Consider the following 27901-nt stretch of genomic DNA (forward strand, 5'->3'; position numbering starts at 1 on the left):
AGAGATTTGTAGAGTTATTGCATGAATTACAATCGAGATTCAGGATTCCTAATCAAAAGAAAGTTGCAAGTATAGTTTATGATCTATGTAGGACTGTAAATACGCTACAGGGAGGGGGGATAATATTTTTTAAAAATCGAGAGCGAATTACGCAACGAAAGAAGAAAGAAAATCACACGTTAACACAAGTAGTTTTATTAAAGTGATTTTTAAAATATTTTAAAGAAAACTTTCAAAGAAGTTTTAAGAAAAAAAATAATTTTGAAATACAGTTTTAAAAACAGGCTTTTCAGATGATGCAAGTATTTTTAAAATATTTTTCAAGGCGATTTTTGATCTATATATTTTGAAAACTTTAAACAAAATACATTAAAAAACATTTTGAAAATATGATATTTTTAAAAACAGTTTTCAGATACCCTTCCCCTGAACCTGATATTTTTATTTAATAATTAAAGGAAAAATAGGTGAAATCGTAAGTATAATAAGATAAAAGAACTGAAACATCTAGTAACCATAGTGAGCATGAACTAATGAAATAGTTAACCTAATATGATAAAAGAAATATCTAAAGTGAACACTAAATAACATCAGTCAGATAAACTAGAAGCTGATTTACAGAGAAGATGAGGAAAAGGGGTCAGAGCCCAAGGATCGTATCAAGTCCATCAACTCAGTATGACGAGTCTGCCCCTCCTCTCGAAGACTGGAGAAGTCCTGTCAAAGGCTAGAGACCTCCTGTCGAAGACTCGTCATGAATCCCTCAAGTCTGATAACTCTGTTATCTAATGTACGAGGGATTAGAGGCGCAGGTAGCCCAAAAAGATTAGTGATGTACTCATCTATCTCTGCCTCCTCTCCTGGAGCTGGATCAAGCTGATCCTGGGCCGCGGGATCAGGCTGATCCTGGGTCGCGGGATCAGGCTGATCCTGGGTCGCGGGATCAGGCTGATCCTGGGTCGCGGGATCAGGCTGATCCTGGGTCGCAGGATCAGGCTGATCCTGGGCCACTGGATCAGGCTAGGGCTAGGCTGTCGGGTCAGATAGAGGCTGGGCTGCTGGGTCAGGTTGGTGTTGGGCCTCTCTCCTCTAGGATAGAACACACTCATCATCTATATGTACACAAGCTAAGGAGAAGTTCCTACCACCTACTATATCAAACTCATTTAGGGCTCTGACATCACCCATGGTGATATCAATACCCAATGAGGCTATGTATACGGTCAAAATATGACAATAGGGCATATGAACCCCCCGACTAGTAGTAATACTTGATGACTAGATGATGGTATGAAATATGTGCAAACTAATATCTGTAGGATCGAAAGCGCTAGAGGGAGGGTGAATAGCGCTTGTGGCTAATTCGTTCGTTTAGAGTAAAACACGCAGCGGAAAATAAAATACAAAACGCAAACACCAAGATTTTACTTGGTTTGGAGCCTGTGGTGACTCCTACTCCAAGGCTCGCACGTAAGAGTGTTTTCGATGGGCAATCACTAATCAATTCAAAATAGTACAAAAAGATTACAGTTGTAGTATAAGGAACTTTTAAATGAAAATGATATCGACAGCTCTGTATAAGAAAATCTTCTAGAAGAATCGTCGTCGAAGCTTTCGGGCATCGTGGAAGCATTTTTTGAGCAATTCAAAGAAGCGGAAGTTGTTCGTTGTGTCGTTCTGAAGCTTCTAGTCGAGGCTACTTTTATAGACTGTTCCGGGTGCCCGGAACCCCTCTGGGCGCCTGGACCACGTGGCTCGGCCACTCCGCGTGTGCCACATCAGCTTGCAGATAAATTTTGAGTTCCAGACGCCTAGACCGACTCCGGGTGCCCGAACCAACTTTCTCTAGCCCTTATTTTTGCAAAACAAAGTTAGTCCAGGCAAAAACAATATACATATAATATGAAATTATGACAGCCTCTGACTGTCCGGTTCTGATTTTGAGTTTGTTGAAACTCTAGGTCAAATTGACACCTACTATTCCCCCACCGGGGAACGCATCCTCGCTTACTACTTTCAGGAGAGTTTACCTATTGCCAGATTAGTCCTCCAGACCGACTGGACTTTCTGCCTAGGGTTACCACCTCCTAGGACGTACGGTTACCACCCCCTAGGGTTTTCCTCTGCCTAGGGTTACCACCCCCTAGAGTTTTCCTCTGTCTAGGGTTACCACCCCCTAGGGTTTTCCTCAGCCTAGGATTACCACCCCCTAGGATTTTCCACCTACCTAGAATCCACTAGGGTTTTTGCATAAGACAACTTAGGACTTTTCTACAAACTCAACAAACCTTTTAGATAACAAGACAACTTAACTTTGGACCATTTGACATAATCAAAACACAGGTTCTATCGTCGGATAATTCCCGCACCAACAATATCTATGTCTAATCTATAACATAAAGCATAAAGCAGAAATGAATGAAAAGGATGCATCATCGCTATGTCGCAAGTGGTCAAAGGTAAAATGCATGTCACTAATACCCTGTAAAGGGCATAGTCCTGGACTCTAAGGGTGACTGATTGAAATAGGGTCACAGTCGGTACACGTTGACCCCTCAAAAAATATGAATAGATCGTATCGAATGTGATATGTGAGTAGGGATCGCCAAATGATGGATCCCGAGGGGGGTAGCACTGGAAGGGGCATGCAGATGGTTGTAATTCTAAAAAGTCCCAGATAATAGTAGGAGATAACGTAACATCCGTACCGACATCCCTAGTGGTGTAGGTAAGATCATCAACTCTAACTAACTTGTTATACAATTCAACACACAGACTTATGTTGACTGAACTAGAGCAATAAACTAAATGCTGCAATATATAATAATTAATAACCTCTACGGCGGGATTGCATGATCGTATAAAAAAAATACCTATCTAGATATCTAGAAAGTAAAGGAACATATATAGTGGATGAAAATCTAGTCCTAAGTTCATCGGTGGGAAACCTAGGGTCCATACTAGCAATCGAGGGTCCAACACCAGGATGTGATCGTTTTCTAATTAACAAAAACATCCTAAAAATGAAATGCTAAAGGAAACAAAATAAACAAAATAAAATTTAGAATTAAAATATTATCGACACATTGTGAATATTTATAAAGGAACTGATGACTTCGGTTGATTCGCAGTGACGACTTAAGAACAAAAAAAAAATCCCTTTTTTTTTTTGCTGTAAAGCCCGATGAAGAGCCTTTGCAAAAGAGAAAGGGGAGAGGTGAAAGGAAAGGGGGCGCTCGTTGGCTCCCTTATATAGGCCGGTCCAAGCACCCGGAGCAGTGTTCGAGTGCCTGGACTGGGCAGCGGGGTGGGGTGCCCAGATCCCTCTTCCGAGCGCCCGAAGCCTTATACCAGGCGCACCCGCCCATGGTTTGTTCGTTTTTTTTTTTAAATTTAAGTTAAACATTTAATTAAATTGGTGAGAGATTAATTTAAGTAAAATATTAATTAAGTTAAAATTTAGATTATTTAAAAATTAATTAAGTTGTTGAAAAATTAATTTAAGTTTAAGTTAAGAGAGAAATTAATTTTAGTTGTTCAAAAATTAATTTGCAAAAAAATGATTGTTGAAAGATTGATTTAAGTTACAAGTTTATTTAAGTTAAGAAAGATGATGTGGTGATGATGAAGGGCCCCACCCTGCTATCACGGTGGAGGTCAAAAGAGGTCAAAGCCACGTAGATGACATTGGTGGTCGGGCGAAGCATGCCCCGACCGGGGAGAGGGCTCCGACCCGCCTTTGCTACTAAGAGAAGTCAAACAATCGACGGTCAAGGGAGACGATGTGTAGAAGCCGAGCTGAGGATTAATGTAATCTTGATCAGTTGATAGGTGACCGATTTAGTTTTGTTGGACCGATCAGTAGAGGACAATCATACCCTATTTTATGGAGATGCTGATCTTTGGGTTGTTTAAGCTTAGTTTGGTATCTAGAGCACATTTGAGTACATGTTTTGTACTGACGTGGAAAAAACTGAGTCGATCGTATATCATTGTTGATTTTGGTCAGTCTTTAGAGGATTGATTTATCCTATTCCGTGGGTACCTTAAATTTAGACTGTATGTATCTTGTAGGATAACTTAGAAGGTGGCGTAGGGTTTGTGTGGTAGATTGGATTTAAAATATGTTGATTATGCATATTTATGTGGTGTGTAGATATGATTGTTATGAGTTGAAGGAATTCTATGATGGATAGTTCATTTGCAGATAGTGTGGGTATTCCCATCTTGATGTGGTTATTGTAGGTTCCTTGTGGATTATAACTATTTAGTTAGCTGTACGTGTCTGATTGACATATTGGAGGTATCTTATTGATTTAAATCTGTGTAGTGGTATGTGCACATGGGTGTGAATGTCATGTTGGAAGTATCTTGTCGACTACATCGGTGTTGTGATATGTACATATGTGTTTGGTGTAGTATCTGAGGTATCTTGTTGATTATGTGTGATTTGTGAAAGCACCTGGGTTTTAGTATGCCTTGTTGGAAGTATTACGTTGATTATACTCTTGGCATATGTTTATATATGTCAAGTGAGTGTTGTTTGAGGGTATTGTTGATTTTACCTACGATGATATGTGCACACGGGTTCGGTATACATTGTTGGAGGCATCATGGTGAATTATACCTATGATGTGAGTATTTTTGGTGTGTACTAATTGAAGGATTATGTCGATCATACATATGTTGTGTGTGCACGTGTGTCAGATGTATGGTTGGTAGCATCATGATGATTCTACCTATGTTAAAAGTAGAATGTTAAATGTCTACATTATGATATTGGTTGTTTTACCCTGTCAACTAATTCTTCCATTAGTGGGTGACCGACCCACTAGGAGGATGATAGAGTTGACTATGGATTTGATTTGCTTACTGGGTAGTTATACCCTAGGCTACCCACAGTGATCTGTGGTAGAGCGATCTCGTGCAATCTCTAGTTAGATAGTTAGGTGCTTTGGGCACTTATGTATTGTTGTGGTAGAGCGTAGCTTCCACATGTTATGGATCGTTTGTGGTAGAGCGTAGCTTCCACATATTCTGGATTCCCACATATTTAGGGATTGTTTTGTAGTGGAGCGTTGCTCCTACATATTGCGGATTATTTGTAGCGGAGCATTGCTCCCATATTTATTGTGGATACATATTTTGGATTATTTGTGGTGGAGCGTTGCTCCCACATATGGAGAATTTCTTGTGGTAGAGCGTTGCTCCCACATATGTGGTGTTTCTTGTGATGGAGCATTGCTCTCGCACTAGAGGATCTATTCTTTGGTGATTATATATCGTTGGTGATCAGATCTGTTTATTGTTGAGGATCTTATGGTTAGGAATGTCTGTGATACAGATATTATGTGTCTTGGTTTTACCATTAGTGCTTGCGGTGCCTTAGATGTTATCATGGACTCGATGATTTAGGTATCCCTAGAATGTTTGGATCGGTTTCCATTGCCTTTGTTGACGATGTTGTGATCTATTTCGGATCCGCGGTGAGTCACGTACACCACCTTTGCTTAGATCTAGAGATGTTTCGACGAGAACATCTATATGTGATGATCAGTAGTGCTTATTTGAATTGTCTTATGTGATGATGATTAGGACACACGGTCACCAGCAGGAGTATACCGTGGTTCCACAGGAGATCGAGGTTGTTACCGTTGGGAGTAGACGGAGTCTATAGAAGAGGCTCGCAACTTCCTTTGTTTGGCTCGATATTTCCGGAGATACGTTGAGGGTTTCTCTCGGATAGCTATGCCACTGACACGCCTGACCAGGAAAGGCGTGAAGTTCACTTGGACTGGGGATTGCAAGACCAGCTTCCAGGAGCTGAAGCGGAGACTGGTGTCGGCTCCGATTGTTGGTTATACCTTCTGGAGATGACGGACTCGTGCTCTACACTGACACGTCTATTCAGGGTTTGAGCGATGTTCTGATGCAGCACGATAGAGTAGTCTCTTATGTTTCTCGTTGGTTGAAGGAGCATGAGAAGAACTACCCTGTACATGATCTGGAGCTAGTCGCCATTATTTTTTTGCCATGAAGATTAGGCGACATTATTTATATGGTATTACATTTAAGATTCTTAATGACCATAAGAGTCTCAAATATCTGTTTATTTAGCTCAAATATCAGTTTATTTAGAAGGAACTTAATCTCTGACAGACGAGATGGATGGAGTTCCTGAAGGATTATGATTGTACCATTAGTTATCACCCGGAGAGAGCTAATGTGGTTCTCATTGCATTTAGCAGGAAGTCCAGAGGGACTTTAGCTTGCCACCGTGCTGTGGTCACAAACTTGATTCAAGGTTTCTCCGATTTGGGCCTTGAGGGGTAAGGACAGACAGAGCAGGGTATTCTAGTTACCATGGTTGCTCAATCGTTGATCAGGACGAGGATACGAGAGCCCTAGGCTGCTGATCAGTATTTGCAGTTTATTTGCAGCCAGATAGCTTCCGGGTAGCAGACCGAGTTCACACGAGACGAGGAGGGTGTTATACACTTCCGAGGCAGATTATGCGTACTTCAGTCTCATCCGGTCTTATAGGAGTTACTTCCGGAGGTTCATCGCTCATGATTTGCTGTCCACCCAGGCGGTACTCGTGTGTACCAAGATTTGAGGTGTGTTTATTGGTGGAACGACGTGAAGGAAGACATCGCGGATTTTGTAGCTAGATGTTTTGTCGGTCAGCAAGTGAAGGCCGAGCATCAGAGATCTGCCGGCTTACTTCAGCAGATTTCTATTCCTGAGTGGAAATGAGAACACATTACTATGGACTTTGTGGTGGGTTTGCCGAGGACACGACGAGGTCATGACGCGATTTGGGTAATCGTTGATCGATTAACCAAATTCGCGCACTCGTTAGCGATCCGGAAGACTGATTTCCTTGATCGATTAGTAGATCTGTTTTACCGAGAGATCATCAGATCACGTGATGTTCCATTGACTATTATTTCGGATAGAGGCCCCGGTTCACGTCTCATTTCTGGCAGAGTCTACAGCAGCCTTTAGGCACTGAGCTCTGTTACAGTACAGTTTTCCATCCGCAGACAGATGGACAGTCAGAGCGGACCTTTCAGACTCTAGAGGATTTGCTGAGATCGTGTGTGTTGGATTTTGGAGGCAGTTGGGAGGACCATCTGCCATTTGTAGGGTTCGCCTACAACGACAGCTTTCTTTTGGCTATCCGGATGGCACCGTTTGAAGCATTGTAAGGTACGTCTTATAGGGCACCCACCCTCTGGGATGAGGTTGGGGAGACCCAGTTGATGGGACCTCATAGAGCTCAGCAGAACGAAGAGTTGGTCCGTATTATCAGACGGATGATGTTAGAGGCACTGGATCGCCAGAAGTGTTATGCTGATCGAAGATGCAGACCCCTAGCGTTCTCTATTGGCGACCATGTATTTCTGCGAATTTCACCCACAAAAGGAGCGAAGAGATTTGGCTTCAGAGGTAAGCTAGCTCCGCGATACATTGCACCTTTCCATATCTCGAAAAGGATTGGAGTGGTAGTTTACCGGTTGGCACCACCATCGTTCCTGGCAGGAGTTCATGACGTATTTCAGGTATCTATGCTGAGGAGATACATAGCAGACCCAGCTCATGTGTTGTCTGATATCTCAGTTCCTATTCATCCTGACGTCACTTATGAGGAGATTCCGGTACGGATTCTAGACCGGGAAGAGCGTCAGTTGTGAAACAAGACTATCCGGCTTGTTAAGGTCGGATGGTAGTATCTTTCGGACGAGGAGGCTGCTTGGGAGCTCGAGGATACTATCTGAGCTCGATATCCCCATCTTTTCACTTGAGGTATGTGATTTGTTTACCGTTAAGCATTTATGCTTTATATCTGTCGTTGGTACTTGCTGATGGTAGATAACGAAATTTGGGGACCAAATTTTTATTAGTTGGGGAGAATGTAAAATACCGGAAATAGGCGAATATTAATAAGGGAATTTCTGGAATTTTTAGAAATTTTTTGGGAATTTTTCGGAGATCATATGGACGAGTTTACGGGGATAAAATGGGGTCCCGAGAAAACCTGTTTATGTTACCCATTTAAGTAAGGAAAAGTTTATTTTCTTTTTCATTTCCCAATTCTTTTTCTTATTTTCCGTTTTTTTTCCCCCCGTATCCTCACCTTCACTCGCCCGACGCTTCTCCAGCGTGCCCTAGCCCCGCCGTCGCCGTGCCCTAGCTCCGCCGCCGGCCACAGCCCGAGCACCGCCGGCCACCAGATTCGACTCAGCACAGTGTCGGCGCCGTTGTGCCCTAGCCACATCACGCCGACGCCCTCTTCCTCTCGTCTTCTCAGCCGATTGGCGACGTCACGCCCTAGCCAAAGCCAACCGCCATGACCGATCACCGACGGCCAGCATCTCAGATACCTGCGCGCAGCCTTTCTGTGCCCTAGCCCTGGATCCGATTCCCTTCATTCTCCGGCCACGCGAGCACTAGGGGATGCAGATCCACCTCAAGCCACTGGATCACCTTCTTTCATCCCTTGTAATCGTTGTGGTCTCAAATTTATCACCGGCAGACATGGGCTTATCTTTGGCACTGCACGCCTTTCTGTTCTCTACACTGATGAGAATCGGAATAAGGCTAGGAAGTGAAGGCATGGAGGAAGGAATTGTAAACCTCTGTGGCCAGCTTGTACCACCATCCACCACTTGCGAATTTGGGATTAAACTGTTGTGGAGATGAGGAATCTGATCATTTTTCATACACTTAGGTGAGCATGTTGATGTTCAGTGATTTTCTTTAGATTCCTATTGAGGATGATCTATTCTGTACAGATTCTGCATAGGTTATTAGATTACATCTGAGTTGATCCAATTGGAAATTTTCATTTGGAACGAGGATTTGAATTGGTTATTAGGAGGATACATTGGTGGTAGATCCTTAAATTTTGTTTCGTATCTTGTTCTTGTAGGATTCATGCAGAATGTGGTTTAGTTATGTATAACATATGTAATTGATAAGTTACCTATGCGATGTAGGACAGTGATTGGGGGATTTGGTTTGGCTAATTAATTTATACGTAATTAGCTAAATATATATATATATCATGTTGTTACAGGATGTTGATTCGAGACGAGCATCTCGACCTTGGACTTGACTGGATTGAACCTACTATTTGAGGCGGGTACCTCTTGACTTATCTTTTATGATATTGTCATTGGATATGCATAGTGTTTTATAACTACAAGCAATGAACATGTTTGCCTTTGGTATATCACTGTTTGATATCCATAGCATGTTAGATTTGTCGCCTGTGAAGTATCCGTACTTATATCTTGTGATTTGTTACCGTGAGTATCTTGTTGCCATGAGTACTTAATTACCATGAGTATCTTAGTTTCTAAAATAAGTGACATACCATGTTTTACTGAGGTTAGGAGTAGGTTCTGGACTTTTGGTTTCAATCATGTGTATCGAGATTGTCTGATACTTAGGTTTTATGCCATGACTGGCTTGTGTACCTCTATTTGTATATCGTATATGATTCGTGTACCTAGACCTTGATTCTTGATATGTGCATATTGTTGGTACATATGTTATGGAAGGAGATATGTTTAGGATCTAGGTTGCTATACCATAGAGGACCTGTATGTCCTAGATCCGTGGATTGACCTACTGATACTGTGGTACCCATATTATGTATATATGGATTTTTCTATGCTGATCAGGATATTCCATACTTATTATGTTCAGGACATAGGTTTTTGATATTCTATCTGACCTGTGTACTATAGATTTTGGTATGTGACCATCGCTTTTACAGTACCCATTTTGTATATATGGATATGGTTATGTTGATCAGTTTTTGTTATGCATAGTGACATGCATCATGATTGCATGCTGTGCGATTGTCGGCTCCACTATGGTTGAGCCCATCGCCAGTTACATGTACTGCACACACCCCCACTCATGGTTTAGTGGTATATCAGGCAGGTGTGTGGCGGTTCTGCTGTTTGGCTCCGTTGGTCATATGACCCAGCGTGGTAGCCGGCAGTCAGTTCCGCTCTGTTTGGCTTCGCTGGCATTTAGTGTAGCAGCGTAGTAGCCGGCAGACGGTGGACTCTGTTTGGCTCCGTTGGTCAGGTGACTCAGCGTGGTAGCCGGCAGAGATACCTCCCCGTCATCGTGTACCGGGAGTTGAGAGCATTGAGCTCCCCCATTTATGATTTGGGGTCACAGGACAGGAGTACTCCGACAGCATCCCGTCCACTCGGTCACTCATCAGGAGCAGTGACGACAGAGTGCACGGTTGTCATAGCCCTACCCACTCGGTCTCGCCATTTGTGTGTGAGAGGACTGACTGGCGTCAGGGGTGACCAGGACGCATCATTAGCATCATATGCATTGATGTATTTATATTATTGTGATTGTGTTTGTTGCATTTGGTTGCTGCATTTTGGTTGGATGCATACCTTTGACCTGCATACAGGATTATTGACACTTTCGGTTTGACGACCCTTTTGTCTGGATAGGAGTTCCTGGTGAGTACAGCTTCCTCAGTTACCTTTCAGTTTTGCATATTCCCTATATATATGATTAGGAAGTTATATTCCATGTTTGTTGCTGTTAGATATATCTTACTACTCATGTCCATTGGTATTCGCTGAGTTGTTGAACTCACCCCGTTGACACTATCTTTTTCAGGTACCAGGTTATTTATGGTGTCGCTTGGAGCATCCTGTCTGCTGGTCCCCACGTCACATCAGAAGACTTATCGGTTTCACGTATGTTTTGTTTGTTTTATGTATCAGTTTGTTTAGCTCTGTACTCTGGTTTTATTTTTGGAGTGTTGACGTTGTTATGTGGTATTTTGTATTTATGTTATTGGTTGTGTAAGTCTAGCCGGCTAGCAGTTTTGTGTTTTGGTTTTGGTACAGCCGAGTGGGCTGCTTTATTTTTAACTGCGTGGTTGTGTCAGCCAGAGGCTGAATTTGATATTAACTACGTGGTGTTTGTTTTCTTTTATTATTATTATTCCAGCCGCATGTGGCTGAGGTATATAGTGCTTGTAGAAAAGTTTCAGATTGTCCGCCGTACAGGGGAGATGCTGCCAAAATTTCTTCGGACAGAGACTCCTCCGGGGCGTGACAGAGCGGCTACCCTGCTCGGATAGACAACATAGCTTAATGTGTGCATAATTCAAGTTCGGCCAAGCGGCTACCCCGCTCGGCCCGGTAACAGCTTCTGCAATAACAAAGTAGACTTTCGGTCGAGCAGACATACAACCGTCGCCTTCGCTAAGAAGAGAAGTCAAACAAACGACACTCAAGGGAGACGATGTGCAAAAGCCGAGCCGAGCGGCTACCTCGCTCGGACAGACAACATAGCTTAATGTGTATAGAATTCAACTTCGACCGAGCGACTACCCCGCTCGGCCTGGAAACAACTTCGGTAATAACAAAGTGGACCTTCGGTCGAGCAGACATACACTGAGGAACAGCGAGGTTCTGGCCGACCAGACGGGGCACAAGGGCGACGGAATTCTGACTAAGCTGTCAACCCACTCGGCCTAGCAGTACACTCCTCATGATATCCTTTTGGGAGTTGGTGCTGCCGACACCAGGCGTTAGTCGATCGGCAAGCGCTGCAACCTGCAACATCGGCAGCCGGTAGACGAGTGGGGCCGGAAGACCGAGGGAAGCAAATCTCCATATGGGGGCAGAACAAAAGGTCGACCGACACACAGGGGGAAGCGCCACTCGTGCCGATCCCCTTTCATAGTGCTTTGTTCCAAACCCCCTCGGATATAGTCTAGGCGAATCAAGAGCGAGGATCGTCTTCGGATGATGCTCCCGTTCGGGACACACGAAAGGGCAAGGCACCCCGAAGCAACGCGTCGCCCGAACGGATCAACCGACAATTCTCAGAGGAGATCTTATAAGACCCTCTGCCCAGACATTATACCCCATTGGTGATCGGGACATACAACGGATCGACCGATCCAGATGATCATCTGGATCAGTTCGATAACGAAGCCACACTGCATCAGTATATGAACGGGTGAAGTGCCGAGTTTTCCTCACTAGCCTCTCCGGATCGGCGCAGCGCTGGTTTAGAAGACTGCCGGATGGCTCAATATGAAGCTTCAAAGACTTTTGAGCCGTGTTCCAGCACCCTTTCGCCAACAGTCGGCGTTATCAGAAGACGAGTGTTAGCCTCTTTGCCCTAAAGCAAGGGTCCAAGGAGGTGCTCCGTGTGTACATACAGCGTTTCAACCAAGTAGCCATGGACATCCCCTCGGTCTCGTCCGAGACAATGATGAACGCCTTCATGCAGGGGCTCCCCGAGGGAGATTTTTTCCGATCGCTCATCAGGAAGCTGCCGAGGGACTTCGACCACATACTTTAATAAGGCCAACGAATATATAAACATGGAAGAAGCCCAAGCGGTCAGAAGGAAAGTGGCACCGACCAAACCCTCGGCGCCAATTGAGCGCTGACCATCAAGCAGCCATCAGCAGCCCAAGGGGCTAAGGGCCGAAGGAGTGCTGCCACACCAAGAGACCAGGGCACATGTTGTACAACATGTGGCGTCCGATCGACCTAAGGCATCAAAACGTAAAGTATGGACGCTGATGTTTTGCTCTTTCCACCAATCGACGACCCATAACACGCGCGATTGTCGTGGTCTAACACCAATCGTTAGCCGACCGGCTCCACGTGGGTACCGCCACCGATTTCATTCTCTCGATCGGCGATAAAGACATAGATCTGCTGAGCAGCGAGAGGACAACAGAAGGGCACCTGAGCGACACCACCAGCATTAATGGAGGGATAACACTGACCCCTCCTGAGTCCCCACCGAGCGAAATAGATCATTCGCTCGAGAGGAAGAAAATAGGAACAATGCATCCCGAGGAGAGATAGGCATGATCGCCGGAGGGCCGACCAACGGCAACTCCAATAGAGTCAGAAAATCATACGCCCAGTGGCTGGAGATTCACGCAGTGGGATGCACAGGGAGAAGGCTGAAGGGCCCGAGATCAGCTTCGGCCCCAGCAACTTGGAGGGAGTGGAGATCCCTCATGATGATGCACTGATCATCCAGGCTGTAGTCACTAATTACACTATTGATCAAACTTTTGTTGATACTGGGAGTTCGGTGAATATCATCTTCAAGAAGGCGTTTGATCAATTATAAATTGATCGGAGCGAGTTAATGCCCATGACGACCCCTCTCTACGGCTTCACGGGTAATGAAGTATTGTTGCTCGGACAGGCCCGACTGACCATCTCGCTCGGAGAGGAGCCACTGAGGAGAACCAAGACCACCATCTTCATCGTAGTGGACGCGCCATCGACCTACAATGTCATCCTGGGTCGACCGGCCCTCAACGAGTTCCGGGTGGTAGTATCTACTTATTGTCAAAAAAATTAAGTTCTCGGTAGACGACTGGATGGGCGAAGTCAAGGGCGATCAGCTGGCTGCTCGACGATGTTACGTCGAGATGGTCAAGTCCGAGGTGAGAACCGCTCGGAAGACTCCGCGACTAGAGGTGAACATGATCACTGAAAAACCCCCTACCTTGGTGTACAAAGAAAAGGAGGAGGTTCATATCCACCCCAGCCAGGCGGAAGCAACAACCTTTATTGACGCCAACCTGGAGGTGGAGAAGAAGACAGAGTTGGTCTCCTGCCTTAAACAAAATTACGATGTGTTCGTCTGGTCGACACACAAGCTTCCTGGCATCTCCCCAAGCGTGGCTGAACATGAGCTTCATGTCCGACCGGATGCTTGGCCGGTGAAGCAAAGAAAGAGGGACTTCAGCGCGGAGCAAAATGTGATCATTCGGGCGGAGATAGAGAAGCTGCTGGAGGCCGACCATATTAGGGAAGTTCAATTCCCGAGCCAGCTAGCCAATGTTGTGTTAGTCTCCAAGTTGGACAATAAATAGCGGATCTGCATCGACTTCCGCGATCTGAACAAGGTCTGCCCAAAGGACTTCTATCCGCTGCCCAGGATAGACCAAATGGTGGACTCAACGGCGGGTTACAAGCTGATCTGCATGCTCGACATGTATCAAGGGTACCACCAAGTATCGCTCGCCCGAGAAGACCAGGAGAAGGTCAGCTTCATTACGGCTGACAGAAAATACTGCTACAACATCATGCTGTTCGGACTCAAAAATACCGGAGCCACCTACCAGAGGCTGATGAACAAGGTGTTCTTACGATAAATTGGCCGTAATATGGAGGTATATGTCGACGATATATTAATTAAATCCCTCCGAGCTGCTGACCTATGTGCAGATATCAACAAGACTTGCCAGACACTGAGGACTTATGGGATATAACTGAACCCCGGCAAGTGTCTATTCTGCGCGAAGAGTGGCTGCTTCCTGGGTTACATCGTCACTGAGTGGGTCATTGAAGCCAATCCGAGCAAGGTAAAAACTTTGCAAGATATGTCGCCGCCTCGGAACTTGAAGGAAGCTCAACGGCTAACCGGTCGGATAACGACGCTGTCCAGATTCATATCCAAGTCATCCGACCGGAGCTTGTCGTTCTTCAAAGTGCTTCACCGCGCCACAAAATTCTAGTGGGATGCCGAGTACGATCAGGAATTGGAAGAGCTCAAGGAATATCTAAATTCCTTACCTGTACTGGCCAAGCCAATTGTTGGTGAGCCGCTCTGGATCTATTTGTCATCCAACGAGCATGCGGTCGGATCGACTCTAGTTAGGCAGAACGACCAAGAGGAGTAGCATGTATATTTTTTAAGTCATATATTGAAGGATGCAGAGTCTCGCTACCGGTCTCGAAAAACTAGCGTATGCTTTGATTCTCGCTGCTTGGAGACTTCATTCGTACTTCCTAGCGCACACAATCATTGTGCTAACTAATAGTGCCATGGGACGAGTCCTTCTCAACCCCGAAGCATCAGAAAGGCTAATCAAATAGACGATCGAGCTGAGCAAATTCGACATCTATTATCAACCCCGAGCGACAATCAAGGCTCAGGTCTTGGCTGATTTCATCACAGAAGTACAGAATATTAAGCTGGAGGCAACATGGAAGATATACGTTGATGGCTAGTCTACTCGGCAAGGTAGCAGAATCAACATATTGCTTATTTCACCTCGGGAGTATCGGATGCAGCTCTCTGTTTGGCTGCACTACCGAGCCACTAATAACAAAGTGGAGTATGAGGCACTGACAGCCAACCTACAGGTATCTCAGCATGGGGAGCAATTAAAGTCCTCATCCACTCGGACTCCCAGCTTGCCACTCAGCAACTATCCGGAACATTCAAAATAAGCAATGTCCGACTCAGGCTCTATGCGGAGGCCTTTAAGAAGCTGAAGACCAACTTTCAAGAGGTCATCATACAAAAGATCCCCCGATCGAAGAACCAGGCGACGAATGAGTTGGCAAAATTAACTAGTTCGTTGTCCCCGATCGTCATAGGACAACCGATCGAACAAGTCTTGCTCGTGATGCACATCAACTAGATGGATGGAATAACCTTCCCGAACTACTAAAGACGGTCCTAATAGAGTTCTTGCGGTCTAGAGCTACACCTACCGATCCGGAAGAAGCCCACTTGTTGAAGAAGAGGGTTGGGTGATTCACCTTGATTGGGAACCAGCTTTACAAGAGAGTTATCTCCATACCCCTCCTCAAGTGTGTCGGATCGGAAGACGTCGAGTATATTCTACGGAAGGTGCACCAAGGCTCTTGCGGAGGTCATCCGGGCGGTCGTGCATTAGCCCGAAAGATACTCCTGACCGGATATTTTTGGTCGACTCTCCAAGAGGATGTCACTCGAACGGTGGCCACATGCTTGTCCTACCATAAGTATTACAACCTGCCGCACCGACCAACCGAAGAAATAAAAGCGTCTATAGTATCTGGCTCGTTTGACTAATGGGGCATGGATATCGTTGGGTCATTCCCCATGGCGATCAATCAACGGAAATTTTTACTCATCGCGGTGGACTATTTCTCGAAGTGGGTGGAAGCCGAGCCACTTGCAAGAATAATCGAGTAGATGGTCATCAAATTTTTTTAGCAGAACATCATTTGCTGGTTCGACATTCCATGCCGACTCGTATCTAATAATGGAAGATAGTTTTCTGGTCAGAGGCTCAGAGAGTGGTGCGGGGGCTATAGCATCCAACAAGCCTTCACCTCTGTGGCATACCCCCAGGGCAACGGGCAAGCCGAAGTCACCAATCAGGAGATCCTCAAAGTTTTACGCGCTCGACTCAACCACGTTGGAGGCAGCTGGGTCGACGAACTCCCCAGTGTATTATGGGCCCTCCACATGACCCCAAAGGTGGTGACCGACGTGACCCCCTTCCATTTGGTATACGGCGGAGAGGCAGTCGTCCCTGTAGAGGTCGGAGTAGAATCCGATCAGGTGCAGTACTATGACGAGGGAAACGCCGAACAGAGACTCATGAAGCTCGACTTGGTGGATGAAACGCGGGCAAAAGCAGCAGTTCGGCTAACGACGTACCGACAACGGATGAAACAAAACTACAACCGATGGGTGATCCCGAGGTCCTTCTAGGTCGGCGATCTCATCTGGAAGAAAGTGAAGCCGGTCGACGACGTCACCAAGCTCGAGACCCTATGGGCAAGACCTTTCAAGGTCGTGTAGAAGCTCCGTTCAAGCGCTTATTATCTGGAGGATGAAGAAGGAAGGCAGCTCGAGAGGCCATGGAACATGAACCATCTTCAACCCTACAGGGCTAGAAGAGAGGTGCACGAGTGAATACTTTGTAATTTTTGTATGTCTTCAGAACACAGGACAAGATATGAATAAAAAGCGAAGGCCTCTTAAAATGTGTCTCCCTCAACTGTCGAGCGGCGACCTTAAACACGAGTTTGCATAAACGATCAAGCAACGACCTTAAATGCGTGTTTCCATCAACGGTCGAACGACAACCTTAAACTCTTATCTCCACCAACGGTCGAGCGACGGCCTTAAACCCGAGTTTACATAAACGGTCGAGCGTGCGACCTTAAATGCGTATCTCCATCAACGGTCGAGCGGCGACCTTAAACTCTTGTCTCCACCAACGGTTGAGTGACGACCTTAAACCCAAGTTTACATAAACGGTCCAATGACGACCTTAAACGCGTGTCTCCATCAATGGTCGGGCGGTGACCTTAAACTCTTGTCTCCACCAATGGTCGAGCGACGATCTTAAACCTGAGTTTACATAAATGGCCAAGTGGCGACCTTAAACACGTGTCTCCATCAACGGTCGAGCGGCGACCTTAAACTCTTGTCTCCACCAACAGTTGAGTGGCGACCTTAAACCCGAGTTTACATAAACAGTCGAGCGACGACCTTAAACGCGTGTCTCCATCAACGGTCGAGCGGCGACCTTAAGCTCTTATCTCCACCAACGGTCGAGCGGCGACCTTAAACCCGAGTTTACATCAACGGTCGAGTGGTGACCTTAAACCCCATTGTTCGCCTAATCTTCCTCAACGGTTGAGTGACGACCATAAACCCTTGGCTCAATGAGACGGCAAGAGTCGGCTACTCAAAAGCCTAAGCCTTCCAAATATTGTGACCATTCGACACTATTCTTCAAGACATCCCTGGGACCAATCAGAGGTTCATAGAATCATGACGGCACTAAATACAAAAGGGATCGATCGGTTGGATAGACTAATTATGGATGATTGGAGTCACGAGGCCACGAGTTTGTGCAATGCTCAAAGAAAAGGGGAGTCGAAAAAACATTCAAGGAGATAAAATTTGTCCGAACGAATGAGTATTCATTAAGACTTTAAAAATTTTATAGAAATTTTACAGACTCTCGGCCTCACTCAAGGTAGTCCAAGACGTCGTCAGGCAGCGCTGTAGTGAGTTTATCCCGATTGATGATGTTGCTGGTCAGAATTGCTGGCAGGTAGCCACCCTCTTTGAGCTGGTCGATCGTCCCATCGATGGCCAGATCGAAGAGGCGCAGAGCCTGATCGGCGACCTTCTCGTTGAAAACATCTGAGCGGAGGTAATTCTTCTTCATAGTCTCGAAACAGCTAGGCTCGGCTTCTTGGTAGGTCTTCAAGGCCACTCGGGAGGCCTCCAACTCATCCTTGGCGGTGGCCAGCGCAGTATCCTTAGAGGCGAGTTAGCGTGAAGGGTCATTTCTTCGGCCGACCGGCTATTCCGCTCAGCGACCAGGAAGTCCTCAACTTCCTTGAGTTTTTGGGTGAGAGCCCAGGCCTCCTTATTCTTCAGCTCGAGGTCTTCGATGGTTTGATTCTTCCGCGTGTTTGCTGATTCGATTTTATTGTCGAAGGTGGCGTCCTGCTTATTGAGTCGAGCCAGAAGAGTGGCTTGCCCGGAGCTCTGTTCTCGTTCGGCCTCGAGCAGTTTGTTGCTCTTTGCTAGATCGACTCGAAGTTTGGCTACCTCAGTGTTTGTTTGTTCTTGAGCGACGGAGGATTGGCCGCTCGACGCCTTCATTTTCTTCACTTCCTCCTCCAAAAATACGAGCCTTTGGCACATGGTCAGACTCTCCACCCAGTACTATAAATAAAATGAATATAAGCACCGATCGGAAGTAAACTACGCAAATGCAAAACTTACCCCAGTAGACATCTGGGCGTGGATGTCCGCAAGTGCCCCCGGAGGCATCACCGTCGCATGGGCCCAGGCATCTTCCCATATTTTGGCAAGTGACCCTTGGATGATAATCTAGTGTTCGGTAGCTCAGGACTTAGCGCTGGATTCACGCCACTCCTCGGTCGACAGATGTAGAATCACTGTAATGTGACGTTGGCCGCTCGGGGCTGACTGTGCAGAAGTGGCCCGCTCGGACGACCATGATGAAGAGGTTGGCCGGATGCCCGACTTCTTGGTCTTCGATTTTGGTGGCAGGAAGGCCACCGACGGCGTGCAGACCGTCCCCTGAGGCAGACCAAATAGAGAGGGCGTCCGATCTGACGACTTAGGGGTAGTGGACTCTTGGACAGCAGCAGGGGTGAATGTTTCCACCCGTTCAGCGGACCACACCCCAGAAGTGACGAAGTGCGATAAAGACTCCCCTCGGCGCCTCTTGCGCTTGATCAGTGGCTCGGTTGAGGAGGCTGAGCCCGAAGCCACCTCAACTTCAACGACCGACTGCTGTTCAGAAGGTTGTGAGCCATCAGTCACCCCACCACTGGCCAAAATGGGAGCCGCTTTGCTCTCATCCTGCGGCTCCTCTTGTGAGTTGACCGACTGTTGGTCGTGGCTCCCCAGTTCTTCCACAACGGCCGCATTGATGGCGGCATCCACGAGCTTCGCCTTGCCGGCCAGATGTGTGTGCAGCATGACTTCGACTGCATGAAAGAAAAAAAATCAGTTAGAATCAAAGAAAGGAGTAAAGTAGTCACATACCTAGGCTGAACGGAAGTCGGGTGCGGATCAGACTTAAACCGAAGATATACAGTACACCCTCCAGTAGCAACTTGTGGATGTCGTATTTTTGACCGGCCAACATTGAGGATGCGTTGAGGTAGTCTGATTGGCTCTTGTACTTCTTTAATGGAGGCTGAGTCGCCACGTCGAGTTGCCAGTTTGTTGGGAAGTATGGCCCTCGGGAAAGTGCACAAAAAAGAAGTACTCCTTCTAGTGTTTGTTAGAAGTCGGCATTTTATCAAAGAAAACCAAGCCCACTCGGGCTTGGAAAAGTAAAGTCCCCAGCTCGAAAGATTTGGGATAATAAAAGTAATAAAAGAGTAGGGGAGTGACTGGAATGTCATGCAGGCGAAAAAGAGCCACCACCCCGGATAGCAGTCGAAAGGAGTTTGGCACCAATTGATGAAGGGAGACTCAAAAATTTTTACACACGGAAGAAAAGAAGGAGTGGATGGGAAACTGTTGACCGACAGTAAAATGGTTCCTAAAGAAGTAAATACAGCCGAACAGTGGAGAATTCGACCGATCGGAAGGAGAGGGAAGGATGACTTCATATTCGAGAGGAAGATCAAAAGTGGCTTTTAGACTCTCAGCGTCGCCGATGTCAAACCGAGACTTGGTAGAAGTGTACCAGAGCCTCGGGATGCCGGCGAGAGGCTGCGATGAACTTGCCATTGAAAAACAAGGAAGAAAGAGAAGGAATAAAGTGGCGGAATGGTCGCTGGAACACAGAGACGCCGAAAAACTTGAGAACGAGGAAGAACAGACGCCAAAAGACATAAAAACAAGGGGAGATGGGGAGAAAGCTTATTGGAAAGGTCGCCGGAGGAGCGAAAAAGAAGGATGTCGCCAGAGCACAGGAGCGTCGTCGAAGAATTCGGTTCAAGTGCGCAAATGCGGCGACACATACGGGCTTATAAGCCTAGGGGTCGGCAGATCTAGGTTACGGAAACTCAGGCCAAGATCTCACCGTTAAATTTGAATCGTCAAATGTCACATCACAACAGATATCCGCCTGTCACATCCGACGTGCGGTGGCAAAGAGCAGGACACGTGACTCATTGCCAAGGGTCGACATTTAATGAGGGCATGGGGGCGTGCTCATCCTTAATGCAAAGAGATTTGTTGGATTTCCCAGAAATCTGGGTGACGTAAGCCTCACTCATGCTCGCCCAGGAAAAGATTTCACAAGTACAAACCTTCGACATGCGGATCGGATTGAGGGAGCATACCTACGACCGAATGACAAGCGTCAATAGGCCGATTGGCAAGAAGCGTGCGCCCCCCAATCAGAAGCCAAGTTGATGTCGAAGGTCGATTGAGAGGAAATCTGCTCAGACAATTGTCTAGTCAGTCGAACTTACAACCTCCTTTGACTAGACTTGAGGGGAAGGCTTGTGACGTGGTGATGATGAAGGGCCCCACCCCACTACCACAGTGGAGGTCAAAGTCAAGGCCGTCAACGCGTAGATGACATCGGCCGGTCGGGCGAAGCATGCCCCGACCGGGGAGAGGGCTCCGACCCGCCGTCGCCTTCGCTACGAAGAGAAGGCAAACAACCAACGCTCAAGGGAGACGATGCGCAGAAGTTGAGCATAGCGGCTACTCCGCTCGGATAGACAACATAGCTTAATGTGTGAAGAATTCAACTTCGGCCGAGCGGCTACCCCGCTCAGCCCGGTAACAACTTTGGCAATAAAAAGTGGACCTTCGGTCGAGCAGACATACAACCATCGCCTTCACTACGAAGAGAAGTCAAACAACCGACGCTCAAGGGAGACGATGTGCAGAAGCTGAGCCGAGCGGTTACTCCGGTTGGACAGACAACATAGCTTAATGTGTGCAGAATTCAACTTCGGCCGAGCGACTACCCGCTCGGCCTAGAACAAAGTGGACCTTCAGTAAAGTAGACATACACTGAGGAACAACGAGGTTCTGGCCGATTAGACGGGGCACCAGAGCGGTGGAATTCTGACCGGGTGGTCAACCCGCTCGGCCAAACAGTACACTCCTGATGATATCCAATGATATCCTTTTGGGAGTTAGTGCCACCGACACCGGGCATAGACTGCCAAAAGATCGTACGGCGGAAGCTTCCATTGTCACTTCAGAGATATGCTTGGCCCGTTAAGGTACTGTGTCAGGGACACTTTACTGACAAATTTTTTCAGGGAAAGCTTTGAGAAGCGTGCTTGCCTTGGGAAGCATGCACGCGTGCTACCGGAGCTCTATATAAAGGGGGGCCCAAGCATCGGCGGAGGTACGCAATACATACGATATTCACTGTTTGTGTTACAATCTTCTTATTGCTCTGTCTTATTGTTCATCGTCGGTGACTGACTTGAGCGTCGGAGGGCCAACGCCGGGATCCCTTCCCTGGCTCGGCACTGACGTAGTTTGTGTTGTAGGTCCGAGCGGAGTCCACAGGAGGTCAATGTGAGCGACACATCCCTTGCTTACCGTTTCTTCGACTTTTGAACAAGATCAAAAGATATTAAGTTTAAAAAAAAATTAAGTTAATTAAATAAGTTGTTTTAAAGAAATTAAGTTAGACAAATTAGTTTAAATTAAGAATTTAAGATTAATTGTAAGTTAAGAACTTAATTTTAGTTAAGAGGTTAACTGAAAAAATTAAATTAATTTTAATTTATTAAATTAAGAAATTAATTTAAGTTAAGAATCAATTTATGGTAAGGATTAATTAAATTATTTAATAATTAATTTAATTAGTTAGATTGTGTACTTAATTAATTTAAGTTAAGAGTTAATTTTTCGTAAAGATCAAATTGTTTAAAAAGTAATTAGATTAATTAGATTGTTTAATAATTAAGTTAAAAGAAATTTAGTTGTTTTAAAAATTAATTGTTGAAAGATCAAGTAATAAGTAGAATTAATTTAAATTTAAAAATTTTAAAAAATAATTTATGTTAAAAAAATAATTAAGGAAATATTTAATTAAAAAAACTTAGTTTAAAAGTACTCATCTAAAATTGGTTCTTAAATGTCTAACTTTTAGTTACTAAATAATTACCAGAAGATAACAGTGTTCACCTGGTTAGTTAAGTTAAGTATTAATATCCAGTTAAAGTTCGCTGAAAATAAAAGGACTGCTTAACTTGATTAATGTATTGTTGTATTTTTTGTCTAGACTTTTGTTAATGTACTGATATGAGCATCTAAAGTCCAGACAAGATGCATACACATCTCACGCCATTCTATGTTTTTGAATACACAATCAAGGTAAACCTAGTGTGTTTGTGAAATGCTCGATTCCTAGATCTATAGGAACATACTTTCTATAGGTTTGATCTAAACTAAAGCCAAAATAATTTTTGCAACACTAAGAGAAAAAGGGAAATGTTTAGAAAAGTAAATAGTTTTTCCTAGAATTTGAAAAAAAAAATAACCGAATATCTATCGTCCCCCTTAATCTAAGATCTTAGTTTTCAAAATTAGTATGATTATTGAATTTCAGACTAATTAATTAGAATTAATCATAATTTTACTTTAATTTAAACTTATTCATCTCACCAGTCTAAATTTTCAGACAAAAGGGATCCTATGATTTTGTAAAATGAGTTACGTTGTATTTCAGAGTTTGGTTTACTTATGTTAGATTTAAGTTTAGTTTTGGGTTCAATAAATAGATATTCTTTTGATAAACTTCTAAGTTGTGGTGAGTCACCTGGACATCATTAGAGTAACCACGCCTTTAAAATTTTCTAAATAGTCCTATCCACTGGACTTAATAATAAAATTTTGGTCTAACCAAATAGAATTGGTAAGGGGTAGCTTCAATTAGTTCCAGTAATTCAAATGCACCAGGTCGAAGTCATATCTTTCTAAACATACATAGACATAGTTTCCTTAACCTACTATATCCAAAATTTCTCTAGTGCTATTTTTTAAGTTAAACTTTTGTCTCTTTCTAATTTAATCCTAATTACCCTGCTAAGTAAACTATTATTTGGAGGTGTTAGTTAATTTGGAGTCTCCTCCTGAATTATTGAACTTTTAAGTTTAGGTTTTAGATTTATGTCGATTATTTTTGTAGTTATAATAAACTTGATTGTAATTTAAATTAGCCTTGTAATTGTTTGATTTAAGTTTATTCTTTCAATTTGAATTTAGGTAATGAATTTTATGTTTAGGTATATAGAATTGATTGAATTCGACTTGCGTGGTTAGACACGCTTTTGGAACCTAGGCTTTGGTTAGTTTCTTGTTTTGACTTATTAGAGAGATAAATGTTTTATTTGTCGAACTTGATTTATATCCAAGCCCGGACTTATTATATATGAATTTTTGTGTTGTAAGAATTAGGTCAAATTTTTTGATCTTGTGGTAAAGGTTTCTAATAATTCTTTGAGTTTGTTAATTTCACATTTTAAGCTTGTATTTTCCTCCTCAAGTTTTATTTCTTGATTTGTATTTTATTTTCAATTTGTTTCTTGAGTTATTGATTTTCCTCAAGAAGTGTTTTAGTTTTTTTTTTTCATAATTTATTAATTTTTTATTCAAGAATGCAATTATTCTAAAAAATTTAGAGGTTAAGATAGAAGATACCTCGTTTGAACATTTGGAAACTAGTATGGACTCGTGGCTTGATTCGTACTCAAACTCGTCATCTTATTTTATTTCGCTTTCTGATTTCGGTCCGGATGCTATCAGCTCGAGATAGTTGTGATACTTCTGGTCTTCGACGTCCGATTCTTCTGAGGATAATTCGTCCCACGTCGCCTTGAGTGCCTTCTTTCTTCTAATTGTTTTGGGTTTGTCGTCTTTGATTTTTGGACACTCGTGCTTGTAGTGTCCTTTCTTGTTGCACCCGTAGCATGTGACTTTTGCCTTTGCGTCATTTGATTTGATCACCTTTTGTTAGTCCCTTTTTGTGAAGTTGTTCTTCCTTCTCGTGAACATTTTTCTAACCATGTTCATGAGTTGTTCTTCTTCATCTTCCAAGTCAAATTTAGATTTTAGCTCTGGTTTGTTCTTGTGTTTGGCTTCTTTTGAGGGACTTGTAAAAAGTGCAATACCTTTCTAGACCTGCTTTGAGTTAGTCTATTCATGGAGTTCAAGTTTACAAAATAACTCATCTAGTTTTAATTTACTTAAGTTCCTCGAAACTTTATAGGCATCTACTATAGATGCCCACAATGCATTTCGAGGAAAAGAATTTAAGGCGTACCTAATTACATCTTTATTCTCTAGTTGGTGTCCGATTAGGTGGAGCTCATTCAGAATGTCTTTGATTCTTGCATGTAGATAAGTAGCCATTTCTCCATTCTGTATTTTAATATTGAATAAGTTATTTAACAATAAATCATGCTTCGCTACATTTTCATCACTTGCGCCTTCATGCAGTTCCATCAATTTATCCCATAGCTCCTTAGCATTCTCGAATGGGTCGACACAGTTGAGTTTGTTGGTGCGGGTAGCACTAACGGTCTAACCCAGGTTTTGATGAATGACAAATAGGTTAAGTTAGTTGTGTTGTTGTCTGACACTTTGATCGAGTGTGCAGGAGAAGTCCAGACAGGTCGACGGGCTGACCAGATGTCTGGCACGAAGTCCAGCTAGGTCGACGGGCTGACCGGATAGCTGGCGAGAAGTCCAAGCGGGTCGACGGGCTGACCGGACGCTTGGCGAGAAGTCCAGCTAGGTCGACGAGCTGACCGGATAGCTGGCGAGAAGTCCAAGCGGGTCGACGGGCTGACCGGCAGGCGAAGTCCAGACGGTCGACGGGCTGACCGGACGTCTGGCGGTAAGTAAGGTAAGTCACCGGAGGGAAGTGATCACGAGGACGGGAAGGGAACATTAGGCGTCGATCCGGCTTAGATCCATTTCGGATATCTAAGTCGATATCGTGACTAGATTCCGGTCTCGAAAGGACGGAATCTAAGTCATACTCTTGATGCTAATTTTATTACTTAGCGTATCGTAAAATGTGCTAACAAATCTGCAGGTTTATTTGCCTGACTAACATTTTGCGGTGAGGAACAAGGTGGCCGGAATGGCTCCGGCGCCGGAGTTCGCTGGAAGGGATCCAGCGCCCGAGGCAAATTATCCCAGGACGACGTTGACACTTGGAGCATGCTGGTTGGGAGTGTTGCGTCACATTCCAGGCGCCGGAAGGGAGCGCCCGGAGCAGATATAAAAGAAGCCCAGGCAGGAGCTTCAATATATCGGTCTTGAGAACTCCGAGTCCAATCACTCTGCTCTGCGCTCCAACGACGTTCACAAAGCTCCGACGACTCACTCCGGCTCTCTTTTTAATTCATTGTTTGTCGGTTAGCTTTGTTTTCTTTCTTTTCATTAGCAATATTTGTACGTAAATTGTAATTATCCGAATTGCTAGTGAATTGCCCAACGAAAGTACTCAAGGAGTACGGGCCTTCGAGTAGGAGTCGTCACAGGCTCCGAACGAAGTAAAAATCAACAGTGTTCATCTCTTTACTTCTTTACTTTTCCGCTGCGTCTTAACTCGAGATTTTCGAATCGATATTCACCCCCCCCTCTATCGAATCTAACGGTCTTACAAGTGGTATCAGAGCCGGTACCGCTCTGATTTGGTGCAACTACCAATCAGACAGGGGGTGAAATCATTTTTTTTTAACAATTCAAAACTGATATTATTATCTTTTTGGAATTTTTTTTCATTTAAAATCTTAATTGGTACAACACCAACTTAGAGTTTCTATTTCTCCCGCACTGCTAATCCAAGACGAAGTCTTGGGATTTTGTTTTCCAGTTAATTTAGTGTGTGCAGGATAAGATGTCTCAACAAGAAGGCTTCAGCACAGTACGTCCTCCCCTATTCAACGGGGATGACTTTTCGTACTGGAAGAGGAGAATGGAGGTCTACATGAAGACAGACTACGACCAATGGATGAGCGTCACAAGGGCTTACAAAATTCCAGTAGACAACTCCGGGAACATAGTAGACCCCGCAGACTGGACCCATGATGTAAAGAAACAGGCATAAATTGAAAACAAAGCCATCAATACTCTACATTAACTAACAGAAGAACTGAACCGGGTCGACCGCATCAAAACGCTAAGGAGCTTTGGGATAAACCGATCGAGCACGAAGGAACAACCGACGCAAAGGTAACAAAAGAGATTTTTTGTTAAATAAAATTTTTAATATAAAAATGCAGGAAGGAGAAACGGCAAGTCACCCACGCGAGGGTCAAAGATATCCTCAACGGTCTCCACGCGATAGGCCACCAAATGGAGAACCGAGACTTAATCAGGTACGCGTTAAATGCTTTTCCGCGAAACAATTTGTGGGCATCAATCGTAGATGCCTACAAAATTTCAAAAAATTTATCTAAATTAAAATTGGATGAACTCTTTTGTGAATTAGAACTTCATGAGCAAACTAACGCCGGTCGAGAAAGGTGTAGCTTTATTTGCAGGTTCCTCTAAAGAAAAGAAGAACAAGCCCGAATCGAAGAAGATTCCGATCAAGACTCTGAGTAAGGAAAATGTTCACCAGGAAAAAGAGAAGCTTCAGCAAACAGGATCTTCAGAAGATCAGTTCGCCAGCCGACTCAAGAAATGTCACATGTTTCGGATGTAACAAAAAGGGGCACTACAAGAACGAATGCCCAAGATTGAAACTTGACAAACCAAAGTCAACAAAGAAGAAAGCCCTCAAAGCAACATGGGACGATTCCTCCTCAGACGAATCGGAGGGAGAAAGGCAAAAGCACCAAAGTCACCTTGCGCTGATGGCTCACGAAGCTGAAACGGAAGACGAATCAGAGGAATCGGAAGACGGGTCCGAACCCGAATCGAGCCACGAGTCCGCACTCGTTTCCGAAGGTTCCGAAGAGGTATACCTAAACTTAAATCGTAAATTCTTTAGAATTATCTCGTGTTTAAATAAAAAATTAGTTAAATTGGAAAATAAAAATAAATCGCTTCTTGAGGAAAATCAAAACCTCAAGGAACAATTAAAAAATTCAAATCCAACTCAAGATCGAACACTTGAGGAGGAGAATTTATCATTAAAAAATGAAATTAATAAGTTAAAAGAATTGTTGGAAAAATTCACAACAAGATCTAAAAATTTAGATTTAATTCTAAATAACCAAAAGACATGCTATAATAAAACCGAACTTGGATATAAGTCAAACTCAAACAAAACCTTTAAATCATTATTAACCCAACACAAAGCAACTAAACAAGCTTGGGTCCCGAAAGCATGCTTAACCACGCAAGTAGGACTTAATCAATTCTATATACCTAAAGATAAAATACATTATATAAACTTGAATAAATCAGATCAAAAACTAAAATATAAATCTAAATTAAAATCAAAATTCAAAACTCAACAAAATTTAGATTATCACCAAGTTGATTATAACTATAAAAGAATTGACACAAACCCAAAATCTAAATTAATGGCCAATAATTCAGGGGGAGGCTCCAGAATAGTTGGCACCTCCAAAACTAACCTACCCGACAGGGTAACCCAAAACAAACTAACCCGGCAGGGTAA

This window comes from Zingiber officinale, chromosome 4B, assembly GCF_018446385.1.
Source record: "Zingiber officinale cultivar Zhangliang chromosome 4B, Zo_v1.1, whole genome shotgun sequence".
Classification (NCBI taxonomy): domain Eukaryota; kingdom Viridiplantae; phylum Streptophyta; class Magnoliopsida; order Zingiberales; family Zingiberaceae; genus Zingiber; species Zingiber officinale.